Source organism: Adiantum capillus-veneris, chromosome 20 (genome assembly GCF_014529385.1).
Source record: "Adiantum capillus-veneris isolate H3 chromosome 20, ASM1452938v2, whole genome shotgun sequence".
NCBI classification, from domain to species: Eukaryota; Viridiplantae; Streptophyta; class Polypodiopsida; order Polypodiales; family Pteridaceae; genus Adiantum; species Adiantum capillus-veneris.
In genome coordinates this window covers 148,378,104-148,403,135 of record NC_140950.1, presented here as the reverse complement: position 1 = coordinate 148,403,135, position 25,032 = coordinate 148,378,104, and positions in this window count along the sequence as shown.

The window sequence follows — 25,032 nt, the reverse complement described above, 5'->3', positions numbered from 1 at the left end:
GTACGTGGATTACCAAAGTTTGGCAGATTGAATTTTGATCATGTTTGTAAAGCTTGTCAATTTGGAAAGCAATCTCGTTTACCATTTCCAAAGAGAGGGAGAATTAGCCAAAGACCTTTGGAAATTGTTCATTCAGATATTTGGGGACCTTGTGATCATGCTACACCAAATGGTTGTCGATATTTTATCACATTTACGGATGATTACAGCAGAACAACATGGGTTTACTTTCTAAAGGCAAAGTCAGAGGCATTTGAGATATTTTTGGAGTTCAAAGTTATGGTTGAGAAAGAGAATGGTTGTCAAATTAAATGCCTACGTATAGATGGAGGGGGAGAGTACATGTCACACAGTTTTGATGATTACTTACGTGAACAAGGCATAAGAAGACAGATTACTTGCAGATACACACCACAACAAAATGGAGTTGCTGAGAGAAAGAATAGAGTCATAGCAGAGATTGCAAGAGCCATGATGAATGAGATGAATATGCCATTAACATATTGGGCTGAAATAGTTCATACAGCAGTACACATTACGAATCAAACACCAACAGCTGCCATTCATGAAATTTCACCTTATGAGAGACTTTATGGGATCAAGCCAACAGTTTCCTACATAAAAGTTTTTGGATGTGTTTGCTATGTTCATGTGCCAAATGAAGCAAGAAAGAAGATGGATCCAAAGGCAGTGAAGTGTATATTCTTGGGCTACCCAATTGAAAAGAAAGGTTACAAGTGTTATGATCCTACGACAAGACAAGTTTATGTCAGTAGAGATGTCAGATTTTGTGAGCATGAACCATGGTATAAACCAAAGCTAGTGATGATAGAAGATGAGTATGAAGAGAAAGAGAATGTGCATCATGTTGTTGATAATCCAAGACCATCAATAAGAACTATTTCAGGACCACATATGGCAGAGGAGAGTACAAGAAGTGTCAACCCATGGAGCAGTTGTTTGCGAGATAAGAAGCAAGACGAGAAAGGAAAGAAGAAAATGGTTGAAGAGAGTTCTAGAGATGAAAGCCTCAATGAAGATCATGATTTACCACATTTGAGGACACCTGGCAGTAAACATATTGAGAAATATATACCCCCATATGCAAGAGTTGAAGAGAAGAGTGCACCACAGTTGAGAAGATCAGAGAGGGTGCGTTATTCAGTTGATAGATTGACATATAATGGTTACATGCGTACACATTATGCATACATGGTTTCACGTGTGCAACATAAAGAGCCTACATGTTTTCAAGAGGCAATTGGAAAATCAGAATGGGAGTCAGCTATGGATGATGAGATGGATGCTCTTCTGAAGAATGACACTTGGGATTTGGTTCGCTTGCCAAGTGGAAAGAAAGCAATTGGTTCAAAATGGGTATACAAAGTCAAGTGCAAGTCAGATGGTAGTGTGGAAAGATACAAAGCGAGGCTTGTTGCTAAAGGTTATGCACAAACAAAAGGTCTTGATTATGATGAGACATTTAGTCCAGTTGCAAAGATGACAATAGTCAGATTGGTGATAGCAATGGCAAGTATGTTCGGTTGGAAGTTACGACAAATGGATGTGGATAATGCATTCTTGAATGGTGACTTGGAAGAAGAAGTTTATATGATACAGCCAGAGGGTTATCAACATCCAGAGTTTCCATATTATGTGTGTAAGTTGAAGAAAGCATTGTATGGTTTGAAGCAAGCATCTAGAGCTTGGTGTGAAAAGATAACCAGATTCTTGAAGAAGATTGGATTTAAACAATCTACTGCTGATCACTCATTATTTTTGAAGCATGTTGATGGAGAGATCGTCATTATTGTTATCTATGTTGATAACTTGATTCTCACTGGAAGTCATGCTGAGCAAATTTTGCATGTCAAGAAGAGTTTGTTGAGAGAAATCAACATGAAGGACCTTGGTGAGTTGAGATATTTCTTGGGAATTGAAATTGTCAATACTTTATCAGGAATTTGGATGATACAAAGACAATATGCGCTGGATATGCTTGAGAAGTATGGAATGACAGCGTGCAAACCGGTTGATACACCTCTTGATCAAAATGTGAAGTTGTTTGATGATGGACATTACATTGAGGATGTCACTATGTATCGCAAGATGGTTGGAAGCCTTATTTACTTGACAATAACAAGGCCATATTTGAGTTATGCAGTGGGTGTTGTGAGTCAATTCATGCAAAATCCATGTAAAAGTCATCTTGATGCAGTGAGACGGATTATGAGATATGTGAAAGCCACTGTCACTTATGGAATGTTTTATGAAAAGAATGGGAAGCTTTGTCTTTATGGTTACACATATGCAGATTGGGCAGGAGATTTTATGGATAGAAGATCTACAAGTGGTTATGCATTTTCCATTGGCAATGGTATGATAAGTTGGAGTAGCAAGAAGCAATCAATTGTAGCATTATCAAGTACAGAAGCTGAATATCGTGGAGCAGCTTTGGCAGCATGTGAAGAGTCATGGTTGAGAGTGCTTATGGTAGAATTTGGTTTTGACTATCTTGACAGTGTCATTATATATTGTGACAATATTAGCAGCATCATGTTGGCAAAGAATCCAGTCTACTATGCTCGCACTAAACACATTGAGGTACATTATCACTTCATTAGAGAAAAAGTTTTGGCAAATGAGATTGATTTGGTGTATGTGAAGACAAATGATCAAGTTGCGGATATATTCACAAAAGCTCTTGGAAAGGAGAAGTTTTGCTACCTTCGTGAAGCATTGGGAATCCATCATATGCAAGCTCACTCTGAGCTTGAAGGGAGTGTTAAAGAATATGATGTTAAAGAATATGTCCATTGTGCTATGGGCTGCTAGACACTGACTATACTACGTTGTAAATATACTTTGGATAATAGTTCAAAGAGATGAAGAAGAGAAGAGCAGCTCGTTGAATGGCTACTGCAGGGTAACGATTGTGTGTGTGTGTCTCGATGTGTGTTGGTGTGTGTGTGTAGTCTTCTTTCCTACCTTCTCCATCACCTGCGCACTCTACAAGTAGGAATAGAGTAAGTAGGACATCATGATTGAGGATCTAGATCACTTCATGCATGCATACTTGCTTGGTGAATTCATCACAAGGTTGTAAAAGACTCAAAAAGATGCAAAAGCGTGTTTGAAAGCTGAAGTGAAGTCCAAAAGTTACTGTGAGTGTTTGTGATAGAGCTGCAGGGCATCAGGAGCATTTCTATCAGGAAAAAGTTTAATTTTAAGCCAGGAGACATCCGACGCGTAGGATGTCTACAGGCTAATCTGGTAGGAATTTTGGAATTTTGAGTTGACCAGTGTATTCAGAAGGTGGGGTTTACCCTATTTTCACCTGGAAAGTGGAAATTTGACCATATCTTGACAGGATAAGGTCAGATAGACTGAAATTGCCAGACATCCTACCCAAATTGTGCCAAAGCATTATTTTAAGATGAAAACCATAGGATGGCTGCATGAGCATGATCTACATGATATATTGAGTGACTGAGAGAGGTTTCATCTCATTTGGGTGAGAAAATTGGGTTCTAAGTAGACTTTAGCACTTTTGACTGAAAAAGGCTAGAACAGCTAAAATTGGGACTTTTGAAATCCAAACCAAAATCTAAGCATACCACTGGGTTGCCGACATCAAGGGGAAGCTGTGGGTCAAGTCTGGGGTCAAACAGGCCAAAATGACATCCTACGCGTACGATGTCATCTGTGTGATTTTGCACTCCAAACCTAATTTTGAGCATACCAAAGTGATCCGCCATTCTGAATTTGAATTTGAAGCCATTCTGGGCAAAAAGACATCCTACACGAAGGATGTCTAAAGCAAGAAATTGAAGCCAGATACTGATTGTGGGCATAGCAAGGTGTTGTATAGCCTAAGGCAAGCCTCCTATTCAATTTTGGTCCAAATTGGAGTTGATTAGACTGATCAAGACCAGCAGCAGGCTATCGGAATAGATTTCTGATCCATTGACCAGCTTATAGGTGTCCAAATCAAAAAGTAAAAACAGTTGTGGACTCAGCACATCAAGGGGGATCCATAGTGCAAAAATCCAGGCAAAACAGAGCAGGAGATATCCTACGCGTAGGATGTCTACTGGGGCCTACTAAAGAGAAAATTTGACTGGGCTTAGACATTGAGGTTCCATTTGGCTTAAGGGTTCCAGAACTTTTTTCAGAAGTGAATTTGGACCTTGTTTGGGCATTTGACAGAGCAAAGACAGAATTCAGATTTTTTAACGTAAACTGACCAACATTCGAGGGAAGTACAGTTTCAGATTAGCATACCTAATCCTGAACATCAACAGTGTATAAAATACAGTAGTGGTTCAGATTAACTCTCCAGTTATACCAATCATTACTAAGATCACCTTTAGCAGATAAATGCTTTGATTCGATTATCAAAATTAAACACTTGTGTACAGGTATAGTCAGCAGGAAAGCAGAAGTTGTGCGGAGATTGATCCTTTGCCAGGTGAGTGGTTTGATTTGTGATAAATTGCATTGATAAGTTTGATGAATTTAAGATCAGGAAGATACATTTTTAGAGACCAGAAGGTGGCAGGTGACCAAGGTAGCTTAGTGTCCACCGAGGAGAGTGTAACTCAGGCAAGGCTAGATCCACTAGTACCAATTATTGAGGAAGGTAGTGACATTGACACTTCATCAGACAAATCCTTCTTCATGATGTGGGTAGTCAACAGCCAAGAGGTTTCACCTATGACAGACCAATGCCACGAGGAAGCACCTCCCTAAATCCTTTGAATGATTCCAAGTTCACTGTGATCTTCTTAGAAGGAACAAACTCGAGGGGAGCCCTAGTCTATTCTGACTATCGAGGACGCAAGTGCATTTGTATTGAAGAAAGGCCGGCTCAGAGATTGGAGATAATTCGAGTCTATGATGATGGGGATAGATTCCGAGACAAAAAGGGGAACCACTATCTAATAGTTAGTAACCCTGAAGATTACAACAGATATGGAGATAACGTGGCGAAAGGGAAAATGGTTTCAGAAGCTCAAGAACCGCCACCAAACATTGATCGACCTGGAGCAATTTTTATGTATGATAAGAAAACAACCAGGGTTTCAACTTATAATGAGAACGTGGGAATCTACAAGCATGAGGGTGAGGGAATAGTCGCTTAGAACCATACTTAACCAAAATTAAGTAAAGACAACGTTGCAAAGAACCATACTTAACCGAAATTAAGCAAAGACAAGGTTCTTTACTTATTCTCTTATGAAACTGCTATGGGAGAGGATATAGTTTTTGTTGATAAGTACGAGCGGGAATACCAACGTATTATCCTAGAGGAGGTAGAAAAGGCAATAGTTCCAGGAGCATCAACATATGCCTCCGATGAAGTTACAAGAGCCACCTACACCCCTAGCAAGTCTACAAATCCCTTTTCAGAGGAGTATGACGCTACCTCACATTCTACCCGACCGCAGACATTCAACAATCAAAACCAACCAGCAACTCAGCCATCATTGCATGCATGGCTTTGACAAAGTGCAGCATTGGAGCAAGACCAAAATCGAGATGGTTATCAAGCTGTATGAGGGCTAAGGGATTTGCAAGAACCACCACTCTATTCAAGGTATCAAGGAGAGAGTAAACCAAAAACTCAAGGGTCAACGGAGCCTGGAAGATCACCCATAGAATGAGTTCGAAGAGATGAACCATCTCTTGCAAGAACGGTTAAAATTATGGCTTAGGAGCACCATTGGGACAGGAACCAGCTTACTACAGAATACCAAAGGAGGTATTCTGTAGTAAGAGATGAACCATCTCTTGCAAGAACGGTTAAAATTATGGCTTAGGAGCACCATTGGGACAGGAACCAGCTTACTACAGAATACCAAAAGAGGTATATCAATTAGGACGTGGAGATACAATGATGAGGTTTGTAGACCATTGTAGAATTATACCTTCTCAAGTGCAAAAATGGGTAAACAAGAAATACACAGGAAACAGAGATCCAAGAGATCATGTAGCAGCCTTTGTGCGTGTAATTAGAGCTGAAGAGGTGTTAGTTTTCCCTACCCAATTTGCAGGGTTTGGACTAACCCTCAAGGATGAAACTGCTACTTGGTTTGACTCTGTGGAGCGTAGAGACTTTGAGTCTATGGAGGAGGTGTTTGACGAGTTTATCGAGGAATTCTCACAAAGGGGGATAGCTCATAATACCGTCTCACAAATCCATAAATTCAAATAGAAAGACGGAGAATCTGTGCGAAAGACAGCCCTAAGACTAAAAAGGTATGTTAAGTTATGTCCTGTGGAAGAACTGCCAACTCAACCTAGACTTATGCTTATATTCATCCAAGGACTACGGAATGCAAATCTCCAGAAGGACTTACATATGAAAAGGAGCACGACATTGAATGAATTGACCAAGGAGGCTCTTTACCTTGTGGACAATTGTGCGGTCTACAAAGAGGGTGAGTTCAAGGATCTTGACGACGATTCATCTTCAAAACAAAGCGGAGGCAAGTCTTCTAAGACAACACCGAAAGGAGAAGTGGCTGTAAACCAGGAGCATCTTGTAGAGGAAGTGCTAAAAAAGATTGTTAACCCTCACGGCACACGGACACCCTATGATCTATAAACGTTTTATTATTTAGAGTCAGGTACCGGGCTTGTCGGACCAATAGGGAAAGGTAGAGTGATCGTCGATGAGAGGCGCACTTTAACTTGGACATTCAAGGGATTAGTTGGCTAAGCATAGGCGCCCAAGTGTGAATGGGGTGAGCTCCTATAAAAGCCAACTAAACCTAATTTTTACTCATTCTCTCATTTGTGCAATAGAAGAGTGCTCTTGCTCCATCTCCATCTTCTTCTTCTTCTTCACCTCCTCGTGTGTGTGTGTGTGTGTGAGAGAGAGAGAGAGGGAGAGTGTGTGTGCGATCGAGCATTACGAAGGTACGACGGCGGCGAAGTGGTTGAGCGCGGCACGACTGCAGCTTCTTCTTCATCGCGGCGAGGAATCCACCACGAAGGCGAGCGTAGAGCGGTGAGTGACACACCCTTTGTTCTCTTGAGCTTGCTAGTTTAGGCTTGTTGTGTGCTTGGAGCCGTTTGTGGCTCGCATACGGTGTATTGGCAAGTCCCTTGCTTCGACAGTGCGGCAAGGAGCGCACATTTTTGGCGCCGCTGCCGGTGATATGCCCGACACTAAGCTCGGTTAGCACTTTACGCTTCCTTGTGGTGCAATTTCTATCATAGGAAAGGCAGGGAAGGAGTGTGTGGAGATTTCTGTTTTTTGCGTTTTCTGCATTTTCTGTCAAGTTTCAATTTCTGCTATTGTCTGTGCTTTTTCAATTTTCTGCATTTCTTGCGTTTTTTCAATTTTTGCAATTTCTGCATTTTCAATTTCGGCGTTTTCAATTTCTGCAATTTTCTGCATTGCTGCGTTTTTTCAATTTCCTGCATTTCTGCATTTTCAATTTCGGCATTTTCAATTTCTGCATTTCTGCGTTTTTTCAATTTCTGCAATTTCTGCATTTTCAATTTCTGTATTTTCTGCACCAAAATAAAAAAATTTTTAAAAAAAATTATTTTTTCTCCAAAAAAAAAAAAAAAAATTCTGATTTTTTTTTTTTTTTTTTTTAAATTCGGAAATTAAAAACGCGAGTGAGCGGGCGGTGAAATTTTTTGAAAATAAAAAACGTGACTCTTAAAACGGACGGGTTGGTTTGTATAAAAGATAGATCGGGATCGGGATCATTTTCCCAAGCCCAAGCCCAAGCCCAAGCCCAAGCCCAAGCCCAAGCCCAGGCCTCAGTCCTCAGTCCTATGATATGTACTATACTCACTCTTATATATATACCCTACTCCCTCAAGAGAGAATGAGAGCATGTGGGACAAGTCCTCCACTCTCCTCCTTTCTCTTCCCACTTGCACCCTTAGACTTTCTAGTTTGGGCTTAGTTCCCTACTGGAAATTGACAGTTTTAGGGATTCCGATGGCATAGAGTGACCAAACGGAGGGCTGTAAAGCACGGCACAACCCTCCTAGCGATACGCTCGTTTCGAGCTATCACACGGCCCATTCCACGACACGCTCTAAAAAATCTAGCAAAAAAACAAACAAAAAACACGCTAAAAACTAGTCACAAGGCCTCCTAGAGCAGCTTTTTGACACCTTAGGGTATCAGAAGCACATGCACTTACGCTCTGGGCGGGTGCTAGAACACGAGCATAGTGAGGGTGCCTCTGTTCATACGGACACCCATTACCCATCCACGATAAGCTCTAGACCCTCAGCGGAGACACAAGGTAGTACCACCCAAGACCCTAAAATAGCCGCTAGTGATTCCTCCTCCGACTCAGAAATCATGGAAGCATACCCTACCCAAAACACTGAGAGAGAAAGCCATGCACCTCCCGAAGCTCCACAGCCTAGTACTAGTATGTTTAGCCGTTTCATGGAAACATTAGGTAGAGCTACTCGCTCGGAACCTGATGCAAATGAAGCACACGAAGGGGGTGGGGAAGTGGACTCTCCTTTCACATCGCACGTGGACCCCACACCCCCAAAGAGTGTCCATGTGGATATCCTGCCAACTTCTTACCAAGAAGGCCCTGTTGAGCTGCCTCCTTCAGAAGTTCCCTCTAGAGTACCGTTGGTGACAAGTAAAACCACGGGGAGCAACATTGCTTCTACCTCAAAAGAAACCGTTAACACGTCGACTCTAGAAGGATTGTTCATTAATGATCATTGGACATACGACCTCCACACTGAGGTGTTGACGGATCTACACTCTGGCCACGCCTACCATGTAGGATGGATAGAGATTGTACAATCCACCTCTAGTGCCACGAGCATCGAAGATCAACAGAAAATGATCTGTAATGTTATCCATGGCATTATTCAATCCGAAAGGCAAAACCGAGGGGTAAATATACTCTCAACTGGCCCCATGAGATTTCTGGATATGAGCAAGGCTCAACAGCCTACTCTATCACAAATGGAGACTCCTCTAATGAGCCCCATGGACCCATCTTACGTCATTTCACCTGGGGTCTCTATGCAATCTGAGCCTCCGAGCGAAAACTTTAGCTTCCCTAACTTGGCTCAACCCTCTATCAAGGAAAACACAGTGCTCACTCCAGGGATAAGCCTGACAGAGAATGTACCGATGACATCTACGGTTAGCACAGTGCCACTACCTAGTGTCGTAGTACCTAATATGGGGCCTTGACCATATGTGCCTCTAGCCCCTTATGCACACATGGCCCCCACACCTCCAATAGTACCACTTGTTTACGCTCCTCAAGTGCCGCTCCCTAGCCCTTATCCGAGTGGACCTATGCCCGGTTATGTTCCATATCCTGCATCATCCACACATATGCCAAGACCGGCACCCGTCCCTCTCCCACATATGATTCCAAGAGTACCTCCACCGGCCCTGCCTCCTCACATAGGTGACTTGGCAGCGTTTGCTCAAACCATAGGTCGATCTATCGCGGAAAATATGCGTCATGCATCTGATAGAGAGCCTAGAAGTAAGGCAGACAAATTGCCAAACTCACGCAAAAATTCAATGGGGACGAAGATGCTAGAAAACACATTGAAGTGTTTGAACAAGTATGTGATTCCTTAGGGGAACGCAACGAACTACATAAGTGCAATGCCTTAAGCTTGACATTAAGTGGGAAGGCTGGAGATTGGTATAGAACCCTAAGGGTGGACGAGAAAACAATCTACCCTACCCTTCGAAGGTTGTTTCTAAAGGAGTACATACGAGAAGGTGTGCTTTGGGGTGTAGCATCTCAGCTACAGAAGGCCGAACGTAAGGAAGGAGAGTCAGTAAGGGACTTCATTAGTCATCTAAAGCACTTAAACTCTCGCTGCCCTGTAAATGAGCGCTTCAACAATAATCAACTGCTTGATCGATTCATCCGAGGGTTGAGGAATGAAGGAATCTATAATGGACTAGTGATTAGAGGTATCACAACCTGGGAAGATGTCACTGCCAATGCAATCCAACTAGAGGACAACTTGATGATAGCAGGCATGAGGGTGTCTACTGACACGAGATCCACTAGCTCACAAGCCATTGAGTATGAACCCATGACTACAAAGCCCATTGCCAATGAGCCAAAGGTATTTGAGACATTCTTGACAGACCTCACCAAGGCAATCCAAGAGTCTCTTAAGGATAATCGACCCCCTCAAAATAGTCACATGTATCCAAGAAGGGAGCAACAATGGTGTTCCATTTGCTTAGGTCCACATAGCACTAGTGAGTGCCCTACGTTTAGAGTAAAATTTAATGGAACTTGCAACGCATGTGGTAGGTATGGTCACCAAGCTAAGGATTGTTTAATGATCGAACGTATGATGGCAAATAGACCACCTATAGCCTGGACGGATGCTCCTCGAGCTCCTGTATTGATGCCTACTCCACCTGTTGAGCAACTACCGCAACACATGGTCCCTAGATCTCATAATGTTGTACAAGCTACATCGTTACCACCTCCTGTGCTAGGACCGCAGCCCCCGCATCCAAGAGTCGCCCCTATGAACCAAGTGGGTTGCGAGCCATCAAATGCTTATCCAGATGGCTGTGAGGAGGAAATAGACACTAGTATTGCCTACGGACTTGATACATTGGAAGAGTGTCCTATATACTACATGGAAGATTGTTGGGGGCAAGTCAAGCCGGTTTATCAAGCTGCTGCTCTCGCATCCAGAGGTCAAAATATCAACACCCAGGCTAGGAGGCCACCTCTTCAATGCTACGAGTGTGGTGGACCACATCGAGCAGCGGAGTGCCCTATTAGGCTGCAAAAGAATGCTGCACAGATGCAAATGAATCAAGGGAGCACGTCTGCAATGCCAATACTCACATGTAATCGTTGTGGCATAGATCACTTGATTGCCCAATGCCCCTATAACCCAAATGCGCCTAAAATCACACCCCTGAATTTGGTCGAAATTGCTAGTGTGACATCGCCAATACCACCCGTCGCACCCGCTTATGCGATTACACGGTCCATGCTTCAAGGGCCAGGCCATATCCTCGAAGAGAGAGATACCGCGTCAGTTATCCAAGCAAAGAAAAAGAAGACGCGAAGGAAGAAGTCGCAGAATACGGAAAATTCAAAGCCAAGTTCCAAAACAAACATAGGAATAGGAGATGACCCCGTGTATATGAATGACCTCGAGGATGATTCAGATTCAGTCAAGACAATGGAGACTAGAACCAATACCACAAAGGGAAAGACCGACAAAGAAAACCGTAACATGGAACCAAATGAAAACCGAATAAGAGAAAATCATAAAGAGTCTCTGAAAACACCACAAGTGTTTCCAAATCCAATCCAAGACCCCCAAGATAAACCGCATGGGCAAAAAGGGAAGAATCGTAAAAAGAAGATTGGGACGTACCCAAACCCAGTAGATGAGATTGAGCAGGTGAAACATCTAAGAGGTTTAGTGGAGGAGACTCAAAGGAAACTAGAACCAGAACCCATGCATGTCAAAATTCATTGCACAGTGTTTCCCACGCAAGTTCATCCACCCCACATGAACCATAGACCGTTAGCCATATCTAGTATCATCCAAGAAGGGAGTGAGGACGGGACATCAGAAAGTGAGCATACACCCTTCTTGTTGGAAAGGATGTTTAACGAAGGAATACCTGATCCCATTGAGGAATATGAGATTCCATCCTCACCAGTTCCTAGTCAAGGACCTACACCCTGCAAAACGCCAATGAATGTTGCCAAACTAGTGGACTTCATGTCTTCTGAGGTCCGAACCACGATCATAGCAAAGCTGTATGGAGATCCTGAGTTATTCCTTGCACTTCGAGCATTCCTTAACGGAGAGCTACGAACGGGATTACCGCAGTTTGCGCAACTAAATAGGCCTGACTCAATTATGATTGATGAGGAAAATCATGTGCAATCACTTGACTTAGATGGACACGAGTCTGTGATCGAGGTACCCATTAACAAATTAGGGCAGTATTTTGAAGGCGACGAGTCTAATGCAACCCTACCCATAACTACCAAGGGATTAACTATAAAGGGAATTCTTGATGGTGGTGCGGGAGTTAGCATCATTACAAAATATTGTTGGGAATCCATGGGAAAACCCAGCCTCAGTGTTACTAACATTGTGGTAAAGATGGCAAATGGTACCATAGCCAAACCTATGGGGATGCTCAAGGATCTTAAGATCAAAGTTCTAGGACACAAGGTACGACATACGTTCATTGTAATGGATTTCTCTAAACACCTTATGTCATATGAAATGATTTTAGGACGACCATTCATGAGGGAAGCACAAATGGTTCATGATTGGTCTAAAAATCATGTCTATTTGCAATTCCAAGACTCTGTCCTTAGAGTGGATTTGGTGACTGGTAAGGTACACCCCTTAGGGAGTAAAACCATTATTGATCATTGCTCTGACACCACAGTTCACTCGGCCCCACTACAATATTGTTACACTTGTAAGAAGGATACAGACATTGGCCAAGATTCTCCTTATATCGATATCCTACCTGGGATGACTGAGTCGGACAATGTGGATTGGGTCCACCTAGCATCAACCATAGACACTTGGGGAAATAGGGGGACGACCTGGGTAACACCTGAGGGGGATGAAATGCCTATACCCTTAAATATGCTACAAGCAATGCATATAGCTTCCGACAAGACTCATCCTAATGTAACGAAGAAAACATACAAGTGGGTCCCTAAAGCTTCTTTAGTGACCATAACTAGTGCTAAAAAACAGAAGCCTTGTAAGAAACGTACCACTCACTCCAAGAAAAGTAAGAAAATGTTGCGATGGATCCCTAAACGACTATTGGAAGCCCAAGGCTACTATCAAGGAAATGATCAAATCTGGGTGCCAAAACGTAGATTGTGCTCTTACCTATCACCTGACCCAAGTGAGCCCAATCTCATAGCTCCAAAACGAATCAATGATCGTGGAAAGAAAAAGATCACAGAATGCTACACACCCGCTCCCGAGCTAGTTTGGGTACCAAAGAAAGAACGATTTGTTCCACCTAGCTCAGGAAGGGGGGAGTCCCATGAAGCTTCTAGCTCCTCATGTAATACATCCATAGAGGTAAAAGCTTCTACACAGCCTCCATCTATAGTAGTGGACCTCCATAAAGCTACAAAAGAATCCACACCTCCCAGTGTTCAAGAATCACCTGATGAACCACTTCAAGTTCGATCCTGGGAGAGTACCTTACCACCCTTGCAACTTGACGAGGCACCTAGGGTAATAGAAAACTACTGGCAAAAATCCTCACCTATTACCAACTGGAACAATTGGTTTCAAAGGGTGACAAGCTCATTTCAAACGGTATGATCTACCCAAGGAAGAGGGGAGTGTTTGCTGACAGTCCTCATTCATTTGTTTCCCTCTCAACCTTTTTCCCTGACCTCTCAATTCCAATCTTAGGGAATGTACATATAAAGCTTTATACTCACAAAAAACAAAAAAATAAAGAGCAAGAGCAATTAGCAAACGAGTATGCCCCTTAAAAGTCAAAACATTGACTCAGACCTACACATGTCACATCTGGTACAGTGAAACAAAAACCTATGCCATAAAACACCTTTGATCCTCATCACTTGAGTGATGGAGGGTAGGTAAGATTAGTACGATAGGAGTGTTTCTGTTTAAGAGTTGAGAGATTAGCAAAGTTCTCTTTTCCCACTGATGTGCCTCCTGGAGGTATTCCTTTTGTTTCCTAGTGTGTACAGGAACGTGTTGCTATTGATAGGATTTGGACCTTCATGGAACCTTCAAATCAAGCACGACCATCAACACAAACAGGTGTTTCTTGTCCATTAGCATTGCCCTTATCTTTTTGCATCCATGTTTGTCTGCTTTGATTGTGATTGGTAGCATAATATTCAGTGCATTTGCTTAGTATCAAACCTTTGATTCAATGTAATGTTTTGTCATAATCACTTGTCTAGGTTTAAAAATCAAGCAGTCCGACTAAGCTAGTTTGACCAAGCTAGGTATTAGAAATCTTCTCTTAATACCATGGGGAATGCCTTCCTAATAAGCAATGGTTACTTAGGTTCTTAATCCGATTTAGGCAGCATTGTATGAAATGTACTAGGGCTTTCTAGTGGGCTTAACCCTATTGACCTTTAGCGTAAGTATTATAAAGGGATTTTACTAATGTGATGAGCCTGGGGAGGGTAACAGTGTTATATGACCCCCCAAAGTTACAAAATTAAAATGTTGAAAATGAACAAACAAAAAATCAAAGTGCCACAATGTAAAATTTTAAGCTGGAAGAGAAATCTCAGCTTGATTTGGTACTTCACTCACATGTATCGCCTATGGTACTAGAGCCCTAGAGGTTCCCAGTGTGGGCGCTTTTCCTTGAAAAGCAAAAAACCCAAGGCATACAAAATAAGCACACACATCATAATTGAATCACTGTGAAAAGACTTTGGGGGGTCAAAGAAAAAGTAATCAATCAGGCGATGATTTCATGAGAAATTCCTTTTATGGTAGCTTAACTACAAGGTTTTCTAGATATAGCCTCTAGTCAGCCCTCGAACATGAATACTTGGCTCTCGCGATTAAACAACTTAATTGACCACTGAAAATTAAGAAGCTTACCCATGGTTTTAATATTCGATCTCTAGTGCTTTTCGATCGTCAAATTAGCGACCCCAGACTTGTTTAATTTTCTACCTTTACATCTGTTTATGCATTTGATTACATTGCAATTTAATGTTCATTGCTAACAAATTGTTTGAAATTCTTTTACCAATCAATTTGTCTACCTAAAACTGCATATGCTTTTTAAGAGAATGCCATTACTGTGCCAATGTTGTTTGATTTTGCAGTGACTGAAGAAGGCTAAGGACATTCATCTCAAATGCTCTTCCACCTCGACGAACCAGCTTCAACTCAATAGCTTCCGAGGACGGAATCTACATCAGGAAGGGGGGCATGTTAACCCTCACGGCACACGGACACCCTATGATCTATAAACGTTGTATTATTTAGAGTCAGGTACCGGGCTTGTCGGACCAATAGGGAAAGGTAGAGTGATCGTCGATGAGAGGCGCACTTTAACTTGTACATTCAAGGGATTAGTTGGCTAAGCATGGGCGCCCAAGTGTGAATGGGGTGAGCTCCTATAAAAGCCAACTAAACCTAATTTTTACTCATTCTCTCATTTGTGCAATAGAAGAGTGCTCTTGCTCCATCTCCATCTTCTTCTTCTTCTTCACCTCCTCGTGTGTGTGTGTGTGAGAGAGAGAGAGGGAGAGTGTGTGTGCGATCGAGCATTACGAAGGCACGACGGCGGCGAAGTGGTTGAGTGCGGCACGACTGCAGCTTCTTCTTCATCGCGGCGAGGAATCCACCACGAAGGCGAGCGTAGAGCGGTGAGTGACACACCTTTTGTTCTCTTGAGCTTGCTAGTTTAGGCTTGTTGAGTGCTTGGAGCCGTTTGTGGCTCGCATACGGTGTATTGGCAAGTCCCTTGCTTCGACAGTGCGGCAAGGAGCGCACAAAGATTAACTTGTACGCCAAACCCCAGGCTAAACAGCCCAAGTGGTGTGCTATTGAAGAACAAAAATGGACAAACCATGGGACAGAGGAATGTTATTATAACAAGGGATATGTGAGAGAGAGACCTTACGCTCCCCAAGCTCAGGTAGCTTCTCCTCAAGTTCCACCGATGCCTAGGTATCTAGCAGGCAACCTACCAGGAACTATAGGTGTAGAAAGACCATAACCAGTGTTGGGGCAACAACCACCCCTATTGGGATTACGACCAGTCGGCATAAGATACACACCAACCGTAACCGAATCAGAAGAGAAGGCTTTGGTGCCTATGCATGCATATTATGAAGATCCCAATGGATATGCGGAAAACCCTGTCTGTTATCCACCAGAAGAACCCTCGACACCAGAACCATGGAGCATGATAGAAAATATAGGACCACCAACAGCTGCACAGGCAACAGGAGAAGGAAGATATAGCTTAGATGAACGAACATTGTTGTTCATAGCCAACAGAGGAATGGGCGGATAGAGACATGCATAACAACAAAGAGGAGCTCAAGGAGAACCTCAACAACCCAAGGGACCCTGCTACAAGTGTGGTGGAGACCATTGGCGAAGAGACTGCCCTCATGATGAAATCATAAGAGTCAACGTATATTGCACCGAGTGTGGAGTTACTCATTTGATTCCTAATTGCCCTAAGAGCCCAAGCAAAGGAGAAAAAACTACCTTCAACATACTAGAAACCGTGCCTTCCAGTGGAGGGTTAGAAACTGAAACAATCATACCTAATCAGGCGGTGACACGAGCCCAACCTCGAAGAATGACGAACGAACCCATCATTGAAGAACCAAAAACCGATGAACCAAGTTCAGAAACGAAAAATCGGAGAAGCACTTGGAAAGCTAGAAAGACGCTGATCCGAGCCTATCACAAATTTTTTTTTACTATATTTTGTTGGTTTTCCTTGCTTCTAGAGGTTTACAATAAAAGAAAGAGTGAGAACAACCTCTTGGAAAAATTCAAAAAATGATTTGATGGGAATTTTTCCTTGACTAGTTCACCTGAGGTGAAAGGTAGAACCTAGTGGTAAAGGGAAGGGAAAATATGTAAATGTGAAAAGAAAAGATATGATGTGGTTGTGGAGCCATGCACCCATGATTCAAGGGTCATGAGTGGCTCATATCATCATGGCTTTTGAGGCATATGATGATTCAAACAGATGGGACCCAGGTGGAAGACTTGGTAAAGGAAGGAAACAGACACATGCTTTTGCTGGATTTTAAAAAAATACTTCCAAATTGTCTTCATCAAAGTTGTAGCTGATGAGCTAGAGATTCTGACTGTATTTTTTTAATAATTTTTGCATCTACGGTCTAGGAGATATGGCCAAAATGGCAGACGCCAGTTTTTTCAAATGTGGTGGAGACCACCCCCTCTACCTTTACACACACACCCTTCCTTTTCCACATTGAGTCCTTCTCTAAAAATCAGCCATTAGCCTTCTCACCCTCCCCTCCTTCCTCCTCTCTCTCAAGCTCAAAAAACCATCACAATTTCCTCTTCTAATCACGTCTCAAATCATGCTTAATCTTGTTGTAATTCATAAGTTCTCATTCAACCCCTTTCTATTATTACTAGATATGCATTGATTTTATGTAGATTCTTTACATTTTAAAATAAGGAAGCTCTTGGACTCAAGCTATGGAGGAAGGAGTGAAGACAACACAAGTGATGATGGAGCCAATTAGTTGCAAATTGGTCAACAAATCACTTGGAAGGAGCTTCTTCATTGGTTGAATGTCCCTAATCAAGCTTCATTTGTACAAATTGCACTTGGATCTTAACCTCACTCCTAATCACTCTCTTTCCTATATAAAGAGCCCCCCCCCCCCCCCCCCCCCCTTTGTAATTTCAAGTATCCCTCAGCCCCATTGAGTCTTTGTATCACTCATCATGAGCCCATAAAGCTCATTCATTCACTCTATTCTTGCACATTCTAGAGTGCAAATTGTTTTATGCTAGTAACCTCCCCTCCTCTTACTTATATTAATTAAGAGAGATCTTTTATGTGTGTGTGAGAGTGCTTGATGTGATTTTGGCTAATTCTTGAGTTGTTGTTTAGTAATCTACATGCTATTTGTGTTGGGAGTGCTTGAAGTTATCCATTCCTTGTACACACACTAAGGTTAATGCTTCATTCATAGTGATAGCTCTCTCTCTCTCTCTCTCTCTCTCTCTCTCTCTCTCTCTCTCTCTCTCTCTCTCTCTCTCTCTCTCTCTTTGTGTAGCGGTCCTAGTCCACGCTTACAAGACTAGGTGGTTCCCTCATCTCATTTCTCTTGTGGCGCAATGGAGTTTGTTTTGGTGTAGAGGCCGCCATTCCAAATTTCCTTCGTCATAAATTGGTGCCCCCACGGAAGATTTCTCAAGCAGCGCTTTGCCAATCCTATGAAGGAAGGTCCATCAAATTCTCCAGGGCTTCCACTATGGTCTTCCCAAGAAGCTCGAGAAAAGAAGAGTCTTTATCAACAAACGGCACGTATGCGGGTAAAGAGAGTTAACTACATACACCCTTCTTTGCTTCAAGGAAAATCTTGTAGTCATCAAGTCCCTAGGTGAAAGCATTGTGTTGAGTGCTTCGTGGCTAGTGTGAAGACACTTCCTTTGAAGCCTCGACTTCAAGTGGTGAAAGCACTCTCAAACTTCGGTATTAACAAGTTTTTGGAGGGGGAGCTACACATCAATGGTGTGCGGTATTAGCAAGAGGCTACATATGGTTATGCACTCCAACTACTACTAGCAAGAAGGCTCAAGGTGGTTGAGAGGGTAGCCATTGAACCCTATGAACTCTACAAAGTTGAAGATGGTCACACCAAAGCTAGGCTAATCACTGGTGAGAAAATTCTTCGCATCTCTCAAATGGTGGGATCCAAGAGAGCTGAACTTCAATGAAGTTCTTCATGGAAGTTTGTATTTAATGCACCAATGAATAATCCCATTTTCTACAACTTTCAATCAATTCAGAATATTAGGGTGAATGTGCGCATTGATAGAAAGATTTTTTTTTCCAACAAAGATTGGTCTTCTATTTTGGAGCTGAGAGGTTGAGAGAGATATTGTTGTCCCCTGACCCTATAATATTTCCTATTTTGGAGTATAATATATCTTTTGATGTTCACATCTTCATCTTGCTTTAAGCATACTCCATGAATCATAGGGATTTATATGGACCTTTCCAACCTCTTGCTAGACAAATTGTGCATATAATAGCTAGCACAAAGCTTAGGTTCCAGAACATCATAAGGAACTTACTAGGCCCTCGTCGTCTAGCTGAGATTAATGCATCTATCAATCCATTTATTCTACCCTTAATAAGATATTATTTGGGCCTAGACGTTTTCATCTTTGTGTTGTATTGAGAGGAAGGCAACCCATTTTATGATGGCTTTCCCTAATTTTTTTGGGCGTAGTGGGAAAAATGCTGGGGATTTTTTGGATAACTTGGAGATGGATTTCCTTGTCTCTGGGAGGGATGACGAAGCATTGAAAGTGAGAGCTTTTCCTTTGGTGCTCAAAGAAGAAGCTAGGGTATGGTTCCAGGCTCTAGATCCAACCCAAAGAGCTGATTGGGAGGGATTGAAGGCGGCTTTCCTACGAAGATTTCAACGAGCCAATTCGGCAGAAGAACTATGGAAACGGCTTCTGGCCCTTCATGAAGTTGACCCTCATGGTTATACAACATATGAGGAAGGTTTTTTGAAACTTTGGGGGCAATGGTCAGACTCACTAAACCCTGGTGAGCGAGCTCCCAATTGCCTCCAAAAGGATCGATTTATCTCAGGTTTGTACCCCTTGCTAAGGGAGAAGGTAAAGAGCAAATTTCCAAATACTTTTGAAGATACCTTAAGAATTGCTAGGGAAAAGAATTGAAAGATTCTCTATCAAGCCCAAGCTGGCCAACTAGCTTTGGGAGGCAATATCACAACTATGGAAGCTTCTCACGTACCTCCAAATGTGCCTAATGCACCAGACCTCAATAGAGTTCAACAAGAAGATATGCTCCAACAAATAAACAATCTCACAAACCAGCTAGAGGGTTTGAGAGTAAATATTGTGCAGGGTGCAAGAAGGCCTATTGAGGGGAATGGTGGGAATCGGCCACCAATGCGACGTCAAGCAAGGGAAATGTTGTGTTACAATTGTGGGGAAAATGGCCACGGCATGTATAATTGCCCTCATCCCAGAAGATATGACTACCCTGTCAGAGGTCCTCGACAACAAGTAAGTCCTCCTTGTGCTAGAGCTCAAGCACAAGAGCAACCGCAATCTCAAATTTTGCAGCCACCTTTTGCTCAAGCTCAAGCCCTTGCTACTCAACCAAATTTGAGCATCATAAGGATGGAGGAGGTCGTCAAGGGCAGAAGAAACCAGGAAGAAATAGCTAAAGGGAAGATGAAGATAGATGAAGTGGCTACAATGCCTATCAAGCGTGTGCGTGTCCAAGATGAAGTAAGTAAAGAAACAAGCAAGGATGCAAGCAATGAAGCAAGTACATCTCGGGCAACTAAAGATGAAGCCAAGAAGAGAAAGACCCGTACTAGGTCTCAAATTGACATCTCTGATTTCCCTATGGGATCTCGGACACAACCTTATGACTTGACAACTGATGTGAGTTCTCAAGGACCAAAGATTACTTGGCCACGACTACTTCATATCTCCCCAAAGCTGCGACAAAAATGGTCAAAAATGGTGAGCACGAGGGCAAAGCGAAGTAAGCTAGTAAGTGTAATCAAAGCATATGGTCTCAAGGATATAGTGCCTTTGGTGGAGGCTCAAATCAAGGGACAACGGATTCAAAAAACTTACATTGACAGTGGAGCAGAGGTTTGTGTCATGACAGAAAATCTAATGCATCAATTGGGTTTAGAGGTAATGGAATCATCAAACTTTAGGGCAAAAATGGCCAATAATGTCTCTAGCACTTGTGTGGGTGTAGTGAAAGCTTTGAGAGTTTCTGTTTTTGGAATCACTACAGAGGTTGATGCTCATGTGATGCCAGTAAAGGGAGAAGGATACCCCCTTATTTTAGGACGACCTTGGCTCATGGGTATAGGAGCTAGGCAAGATTGGGCAACAGGAGACTCGGAGTTGAGGCCTCGTGTGAGTGGCCATAGTGGGAAGGCGGTTTATAACTTGAAGAATGGGCGACAAGAGACCCTTGAACTAGAGACGTCAGCTGATGAGTGGAGCTCAAGTGGATGCTCCTCATCCATGGACGAGGAAGAGAGTTCAAGTGAAGAGAGTGATAGCACTCTGGAAGTCATGGGCGTCACCATAAAGGAAACTACCTCATTAGAAGACAACCCAAGGATCCAAATGAAGAATGTGTGGGATGCCAGCCTAGAGAAGATGTTATCCAAGGATATAAAGGAAGAAGAACGGGAGGGTTATGTAAATGTTCTCAAGAAGAATGCATCATTGTTTATTTTTTATTACACTCACATTACAGGTTTCACTGCAGTGAAGCATCATATCCATCTAAAAGAAGGGAGCAAGCCAGTAGTACAAAAACTAAGAAGATTAGGAGTTGTGCAACAAAATGCACTATTGTCCAAGGTGAAGAGACTCTTAGAAGCAGGATTCATATACCCAGTAGAAGATTCAGAATGGGTCTCCCTAGTAGTGGTGAGGCCAAAGAAGAATGGTAAATGGTGAGTGTGCGTGGATTACAAGCCACTAAATGCTGCAACAAAGAGGTACCACTTCCCTCTCCCATTTCAAGATGAGATTCTAAATGAAGTAGCAGGCCAAGAGCGATACACAGTGTGTGATGGCTACTCCGGCTACTTTCAAATACGCATTGCAGAGGAGGACTAGAAAAAGACTACTTTCATCACACCATGGGGCTGTTTTACATTTTGAGTCATGCCTTTTGGTCTCACCAACGCTCCAGCCACCTTTCAACGATTCATGAACATGGTCTTCCAACCTTACTTTGGTAAGTCCATAAGGGTTTTCATAGATGACTTTTGTATTTACAGCTCCAAAAGTATGCATCACGGCAAGATTGATGAAGGATTTACTCGTTTAGCTAAGCTGGGTGGACAACTAAACAAGGACAAATGTCACATTAGGGAAAGCAAGGTTACACAATTGGGGCATGTAGTGTCCATTGATGGAATTGAGGTAGATCCTGAAAAGATAGAAACATTGCTAAATCTACCTTCCCCAACTTCCATCAAACAATTAATCTCTTTCTTGTAAAATCTAAGATATTTGAGTAGATTCATACACTTACTCTCCCAAGTGATATTTCCTCTACAACAGCTGACTTGTCAAGAGACGCTTGTTTGGAGAGAAGAAAGTGATGGGCATTTTAGAGAGATAAAAAAAATGTTAGGGTCACTCCCCGTAATCCTCCAACCTTGTTGGGAAGAAACATTCTTTGTAAACCCTAGTGTGGGAGAAGAGGCCATTGGTGCTACCCTCATACAAAAAGATCCAAAAACATCCTTTATGAGGCCTGTGTATTTTGCTAGCCGCCTCATGGAAAACACAGAGAAGGCCTACACCCTGATGGAACAGCTAGTGTTAACTCTCATGTTTGCGGTAACCAAATTTCGGCCATACTTGCTGCCGAAGAGGTTTGTAATTATCAATGTGGAGGATATGTTTCCCTATGCAATACAACATATGGAAATATCTGACAAAATAGCAAAGTGGGTGGTGCGACTTCAAGAGTTTGATTATACAATACAGGTTGAAAGAACAACCCGAGCATGCTTAGCCGACATTTTAACAAACAAGTGCTATGAAAAAGTTTTCCATTTGAAGAGAAAGGAACTTCCACCACCTCCATCTCTAGAGGCTCTGATCAATGCTTATAGCCTCTACTTTGATGGAGCATACAAGAGAACCAAGGATAAGGCAGTTGCAGGCATCGTGGTCTTATCTCCATTGGGAGAGAGGATCCATGGTGAAGGGATCACTCTAGAAGATGTCCACTCCAACAATGAAGCAGAATATCAAGCTCTAATTCATGGCCTTTTTTGGTGCCTGGATAATTCAATTGAGAGATTAAATGCTTTTGGTGAGGCAGATGCAAGGTACCTGGGCTTGCAAAAATGCCAGTCTCTCTACTAAACTGAGAGAAGCCAAAGCTCTTATGAGGAGATTTAGGGAGGCACAAGTACATCATGTGCCAAGAGACCAGAACAAGGATGCAGACCACCTAGCATCATCGAAGTTAAATGAGTCAATAGTGGGAGCAGTGGCCATAAAACTTCCACTTCAGCAAGGCAAGGAGGACTTAGAAGATATTATGCACATTTTGGAGCAAGGAGAGGCTCCTAAACACTTGAATGCAGGGGAAAGGCGATGGTTAGCTAGGATGGGTACCAGGTATCGCATAGTAAATGATAACTTGTATTGTCTTGGTAAGGATGGTGTGCTTAGGAGAGTTCCTTTGAAGAGTGAAATTGAAGAGATGTTAAAAGCTTGTCACGATGATATGTGCGGAGGACACTTTGCACACGACATCACTAGTAGAAAGGTTCTACAAGCTGGGTTTACTTGGCCAAGTATTCATCATGATGTCAAATACTGGTGTCAAACATGTGATGAATGTTAGAAAGCAGGACCACGACAGCCTATAGCTGAACCTCAGAACCCAATAAAGGTATATGGGCCCTTTGAGAAGTGGGGAATTGATTCCATAGGGCCTCTACCACGCACTCAGTCAGGTAAAGAGTACATCATTATGGGAGTAGACTACATGACTAGATGGGCTGAGGCTATGCCGACCAATAGAATTACTGCTAAGGACGTGAGTCAGTTCATCTTTGACCACATCTGTTGCCGGTTTGGCACCCCTCTTGAAATACTATCTGATAGAGGACCACGGTTTAGAGCAGACTTGGTAGGAGAACTCATGCAGAAGCTAAATATACAGCATCAACACTCTACTCCTTACTACCCTCAGTGCAATGGCTTGGTGGAAAAGGTAAATGGAATCATTTGCAAAATTCTCACCAAACAGGTACATGCCAGGCGCCAAGATTGGGACAAACACCTGAATGGAGCTCTATGGGCCTATAGAACCTCCTTCAAAACCACATTAGGGTACACACCCTTTCATTTGGTTTATGGAAAGGAGACGCTTTTGCCCATTGAAGTGAAGTTAACAAGTCTTCAAATATTGGGTAGCCAGGTAAGCTCTCAAAAGGAGAAAGTACATCAAAGGATCATGGATCTAGAGAGGCTGCAATTGGATCGTGAAGAAGCCATCAACCACTATTCTCAAGAAGCAGAGAAGCACAGAGAAAAGTTCAACAAAAAGCTAGCATCCAAAGACATCAAAAAGGGATCTCTGGTGCTTCGATATGACAATCGCTTCGACACTCGTAAGGATGAAAGTTTCTTTTTTGATGGGAAGGCCCATTCTTGGTCACCAAAAAGTTCAAAAATGGCTCTTACAGACTTCAAGACATTAATGGTAAAGTGCACAAGACCAGGACAAACGGATGGCATCTCAAGCCTTATCACATCAGGATAAGGTCAGCCCAAGATCAAAGAAAGTACGCTAGACGCATAAATACCCCTAGCCAAGTTTGGGAGGGCTATGATCCGAGCCTATCACAAATTTTTGTTTACTATATTTTGTTGGTTTTCCTTGCTTCTAGAGGTTTACAATAAAAGAAAGAGTGAGAACAACCTCTTGGAAAAATTCAAAAAATGATTTGATGAGAATTTTTCCTTGACTAGTTCACAGCAGGTTAAAGGTAGAACCTAGTGGTAAAGGGAAGGGAAAATATGTAAATATGAAAAGAAAAGATATGATGTGGTTGTGGAGCCATGCACCCATGATTCAAGGGTCATGAGTGGCTCATATCATCATGGCTTTGGAGCCATATGATGATTCAAACAAATGGGACCCAGGTGGAAGACTTGGTAAAGGAAGGAAACAGACACATGATTTTGCTAGATTTTTAAAAAATACTTCCACTTCGATCCAAGAAAAATTGTCTTCATCAAAGTTGTAGCTGATGAGCTGATGAGTATTTTTTTAATAATTTTTGCATCTACCGTCTAGGAGATATGGCCAAAATGGAAGACACAAGTTTTTTCAACTGTGGTGGAGACCACCCCCTCTACCTTTACACACACACCCTGCCTTTTCCACATTGAGTCCTTCTCTAAAAATCAGCCATTAGCCTTCTCACCCTCCCCTCCTTCCTTCTCTCTCTCAAGCTCAAAAAACCATCACAAATTCCTCTTCTAATCACCTCTCAAATCATGCTTAATCTTGTTGTGATTCATAAGTTCTCATTCAAACCCTTTCTATTATTACTAGATATGCATTGATTTTATGTAGATTCTTTACATTTTAAAATAAGGAAGCTCTTGGACTCAAGCTATGGAGGAAGGAGTGAAGACAACACAAGTGATGATGGAGCCAATTAGTTGCAAATTGGTCAACAAATCACTTGGAAGGAGCTTCTTCATTGG